The sequence below is a fragment of the Cyanistes caeruleus genome, unplaced genomic scaffold, assembly GCF_971803275.1.
Source record: "Cyanistes caeruleus unplaced genomic scaffold, bCyaCae1.hap1.1 HAP1_SCAFFOLD_119, whole genome shotgun sequence".
NCBI classification, from domain to species: Eukaryota; Metazoa; Chordata; class Aves; order Passeriformes; family Paridae; genus Cyanistes; species Cyanistes caeruleus.
In genome coordinates, this window is record NW_028255918.1 from 584457 (window position 1) to 589749 (window position 5293).

At 54.5% G+C, this 5293-nt stretch overlaps 1 long non-coding RNA gene across 1 annotated transcript; it reads right to left on the minus strand.

The window, feature by feature from the left end:
* Positions 1-2977: 2977 nt before the first annotated feature.
* Positions 2978-3590, minus strand: LOC147646158 (uncharacterized). Its single transcript, XR_015281947.1, has 3 exons — positions 3519-3590; positions 3330-3431; positions 2978-3121 (listed from the first exon to the last, which is right to left on the minus strand). It is a non-coding gene; the product is annotated as an uncharacterized LOC147646158 (long non-coding RNA).
* Positions 3591-5293: the final 1703 nt, after the last annotated feature.

The following is a 5293-nucleotide window of genomic DNA, read 5'->3' on the forward strand; positions in this document are numbered from 1 at the left end:
GGGGAAAGGTCTTAGGTTAGTTGTTGAGACTAGGTACAAATCTCCAGCGGGAAAAGAGCCTCTCCAGTAGGCTGGGTGTTTTGGGGTGTCTTAGTTCTTCCTAGAATAAAGATCACCAATTTAATGCAATTTCAGTTTTTATTCTAGAAGTGTAAAAATGTTCCAAGTTTTTCTGAATTCTAAAACTACCTTGAAAAATCCTGAACTACTATGGAAATAATCAAAAAAATATTTGTAGATTTCTTTCTACAAAAAATATTTCTAAATATTTCTAAAAGTTTCAAATTTCTAAGAATGAAAAGCAGAGACAAAACGTGGTTGCCTTTTCAGAATTCTAAAACTAATTTGAAAAATACTAAACAACTATGGAAATTGGGAAGAAATATTTGGGGTTTACTTTCTACCAATAATAATTCTAAAGAGTTCTAAAATTTCTAATTTCTACAAATGAAAAACAAAGATGACGTGGTACCCCATGCCCAGCTGCTGCCTGCCCAGCCAAGGCTGTGGCCAGCCAAGCAGCTGTGCCAGTGCTGGTGGTACCAGCCAGAGCCCAGAGCAGAAGCCCAAAGGTGTTGCTCAAGCCCTTCCCTGGCAGGAGGGGCCCACATTCAGGCCTGGCCAGGCACCAGGGCCAGCACCTGCAGGGACAGAGGGTCCTGTTCTGGGTGGTGGCGGCGCAGCAATAAACTGATAATGCAACTGTGGCAGGGACAACGGACACTGGCTTGCAGATGGAGGATGACAGGTGCAGGTCTCCCAGACTAACGTGTTTGGCAGGACATCTGGAGGTGCAGAGGTGCTCCTGTGGAGAGAGGAGGTGGCTGAGGCCCCCAGCTGCCGCTGGCACGCAGGGACCCTCCTGCACAGCAGGGCCCAGAGCGGCCAAGGCTCCCCAGCACGGCTGGAGCTGCTGGCACAGCTTGGCCCAGCTGGACAGCTGCCCCTCAAGGCCCTGGCGAGCAGGGGATGGCTCTGGGCAGGGTCCCTGGCCAGGAGCGGGCCCCAGAGCGCCTCTGCCTTTCAAGGGCAATCTCGTCCCCGCTCTTTCTCCTGCCCACCTTGCTTTGCCTCTGCCCGCTGCTCCTGGGGCTGCTCTTGGCCAGGCAGCCTCAGTGGCAGCCAGCACTGGCTGCAGCCCCAGCGGGCTCCCCAGGACAAGGCCCAGCAATTAAGAGGCCAATGAAAGGCCTGGGCAGCAGCAGAACTCTTGGCAGAGTTATTTGGACAACCACTGACTATCTACAGGTCCACAGCAGCCTCACTGGGAATGTTTCTATTCTACAATAGACTTTCAAAAGAAGCTGTTTGAGGGAAAGATGAACAAAACACTCACCGTTTTCTCTTCCAGCAATACCAGATTCCAACACCGCATAAAACGAGTACATGCACCAAACAAATCAGGCCTGCCATTACTTCTGGCCAACAGCGTGTTCCCTGACAGAAACCTCTTCTGATGTCCTTCTGGAAATTGGGAACACGTGTTGTGGTGCTGGCTGCATCTGTGGGAGCAATGGGCAGTGAGAGCCCGTGCTGTGCTGTGCTGCTGAGCTGGCAGCATGGTGGGAATGTCCAGGATGTTCTCTGTTTCCCCCAGAGCTGGGGCCTGCAGGCACCTTGTTGGCCCTTGGCACAGGCTGTGCCACCCAACAAAGACCAGAAGGCCGGGAGCAGAGCCCGGGGGACAGCACAGCCGCTTGGGCAGTGGCTCCTACCAGGGACACAGGCCAAACCCATCCCTGAGCAGCCACTGCCACCCCTGAGCCTCCCTTCTCCATGACATCTCCCCCAGCCCAAGGGGACAGAGCCAGGCCCTGTCAGGGACCAGTGCAGCCCCTGCCCAGTTGGGAGCCAGGGCTGGCTGTGGCCCTGGGCTCGTGGCAGGGCTCCCGCTCGGGGCTGCTCCTGTGCCTCGGGCCTCTGGGCGCTCACGGCTACCTCTGGGAGCAGCTGCACTGGGATAGATGTTGGTGCATGAGTCCCATTTCCCAGGAGCTGGAAACGAGCTCCAGAGGCCTGGAAGCCGAGGTGCCTCCAGCTTTGGCTGCTGCTGGGTCATGCAAGGGCCAGCCCTAGGGGAAGAGCTGCTGGCACACAGCCCCGCCAAGGACTGAGCCCAGCACAGCAATTACCTCCTGTGTCTGGGCCTGTGCCTGGCATCGCCTTCTTTCCTGCCAATGAGCCACTGCTTCCTCTGGGAACCGTCTCCACCTGCATGGTCTTTTGGTCCATCCCTTGAGAAAGGAAGAGGCACAGCTGAACCAGATGGAGAAGTTCTTGATTTGGGTGCTGGCATTTTCAGGACCTCATGCTTGTCAAATACGGGGATAAGGTTCAAAAAATGCCTTGGCTTTTGGGCCAGGGCCAGGGCCCTCCCTCCTCCAAAAAGCTGCCAATTCTGAGGAGTAGTGAGGGGATTGTGCAGGGTGAGGGCACACACGTGCACGGCTCTGTCCTGACACCTGCAGCGATGCTGCCCTGGCTGAGCTTTGGGCTCTGAGCTGGCAGCTCTCCCAGAGGGAAAGGCCTTCACCTACCCTCGCCATCTCCCAGAGCCTCAGTCCTGGACGTGGGTTGGGAAGCCAGATCACCTTCACCAGGAGGCTTGGCTGCAAGGAAAGGCAGGACAGAAGAGCTCCCGTGGCTCTGTAGGAGATCCTCAGGCTCCCTGGGGCTGGCAAAGGAGCTGCGCAAGGCACAGCCCTGGGCCCAGCCCCTTCCCTCTCTGCTCCTCTCCGTGGCTGCACAGAGCACATGGAAGGAGACACTGGCATTGCACACAGGTAGAAGATTGACAGCTAAATGCTCCTTCCTCCCACTGACAGCGATGCTGGGGGATCACTCAGGGCTCCAGAAGGGAGCAGGGCAAGGCTTCCAGAATCCTTCAGCCCTGAGATTATGTTAAGGGATATGGCATATGAGTGAACTCTTGCCACCTTGACATTATTCCATCAGGAAAAGCACATTGAGAACTTGCCTCGAGCATTCTCCAAGTCTTGCCAGCTGTCATCTAGCCGGGCTTCCAGATAATCCATGTCCTGATCCCAGTCTAGAAGCCAGTACAGATCAGAGCCACGTCCATGGTGCGCTGGGATCCACTTCTGCCTTGGGGTAGTGGGCACTGCAAGGGGTTTGGGTTAGATCGTGAGTACCAGATGTCGATGGACATGGCCAAAGCTGCAGAGGGGCCTGGGGAGCTCTGGGCTGGCTCTGATCACTCTCCACCCTCTTTGCAGGCCCTGTGCAACATCCCTGGTGGGGGGTGACAGGGCCAGAGCAGGGGTCCTGGCTGTTGAGTCTCAGGAGAAGGCTGAGGGACATGGACCCACCTTGTCCTCCCTGCAGCATTTCCTTCAGCATTTGCCTCATGGGTTTTGATGGCACATGGGGTTTCTGGTGTCCTGCAGCTTTGTTCTTTCCACTTGGAGGACCTTAAGAGAAAACAGTTCCCCTTTGCAGGAATGGATCCCAGAAAACCAGTGCTCAGCCTGTGGGGTCAGGAGGGACACACCACTCACCCCTGTGATGGGAGCCGGGCTTGCGTACAGTTACCAACCCAGGAGCTGGGAAAGTCCTTGCTGCAGACACACCTGTAGACACACACTCAACAGCCACAGAAGCTTCTGTCACCTCTGCTCATCTGCACAGGCAGCACTGAGCCATGGGAGAGGTGAGGGGAACGCGATGGGCGAGGGCACACACGTGTATGTCTCTGTCCTGACACCTGCAGTGGTGCCAGGACATTGAAACTGCTTATTCTGCCAGGAAAGGACCATTGAGAACTTACCTCCAGCATTTCTCAAGTGTTTCAAGCCATCATCCAGCAGGGCCTCTGGATAATGCAAGTTGTGATTCCAATCTAGAAGGGAGCCCAGATCAGAACCCTGCCATGGTGTGCTGAGATCCCCTTCTACTTTTGACAACTGGGCACTGCAAGGGTGTCGGGTAAGACCCTGGGTACCAAATGTTAGAGGACAATGGCCAAAGCTGCACAGGGGCCAGAGGACCTCTGGGTTGGTATCTTGTCACTCTCCAAGCTCTTTGCAGTCCCTGTGCAACATCCCTGGAAGAGATGTCTGTATGGATGCTAAATCTGAACCACAGTGCCTGTACAAATTGCAGGCCGCATGGCTCCTCCGGCTGCCTGAGAAAGTATCCTGGGAAAAATATGAGAAGGAATTAAGACAATTCTCAGGGACACTAAACAGCCTTGCAGGTGTTGTTTTGCAGTCTCTTGTTTTCCCTTGCAGGAGGGAGTCAGAGGGGTAGAGTGCCCCTGACCAATGATGGTGATGTAGCACTTTGTTAACCAATAAGAGTTTCCTTTCTGTACTTTCCACGTATCTGTCTATAAGACAGGCCTGAAGCAATAAACTAAGGAATTCTCATGTTGTGACTCCCCTGAGAGTCCCGTGTCGTTCTTTCTTGCCGTTCCCAATTGGAACGACATCTGGTGACCGCCGACGTGAAGTTGAACCGACCCCCGAGGTCCGGTAACCCGACATAAACTGCAGCCGACCCCCGAGGTCAGAAAGCAACCGACGTGACTTCTGCTAATCCCCTGAGGGTAAGCAGCGAGCGGGAAAAAGCCAGCCCTTCCCCCTAGAGGGGTAAGTGGAATTCTTCCGGGCTTTCCTAGAGGAAGCTGGTTCTGGAAACCAGCGGGATAGTGGAGACCTGCCGGTGAGCGGGCTTGGAACGGCCTGTCTTGGTGAAGCAGAGCTCAAAATCCCGGGTCTGAGCCGATAGCGTGTGCATAATTGCATTCGCGGAGCCGCCAAGATAAAGTCCTCATAATGGGGAACTGTACTTCAGCTGATGAACAGCTTGCCTACCTTGCATGGCAGGATGCCCTGCCCTGCATGGGACTCAGTGTTTCTGAAGATGCCATGCGTGCTTTATTTCAGTGGGTGAAAGAGCAAGGTTTTGATATAACTATGGACAATGCCTTTGATCTCGAGACTTGGTCGTCGATAGGTGACTATTTATGGTCGGAATTGACTAACGGAGATACCAGCGTGGGTGGCCTGGCGGCCACCTGGGGAGCGCTTTTTAAAGCGCTGAAACGGAGCCAGTCTGAGGACAGTGAAACTGGGAGGAGAAACTTTGATGCCGAACGTTCCTCCGTTGTACAAGATAAGGGACCGGGAGATGAAACCGTAGATGAGCTGCATAGTGCTCTTTTAGCTCTGCCCAGACCTTCAGATGACTTTAGCGGCGAGCGGGAGCAATCTACAGCCCGAAAATCTCCCTCTCCAGAGAGGTTTGAGCGGCCGCCATCCGCGGAGCTTGG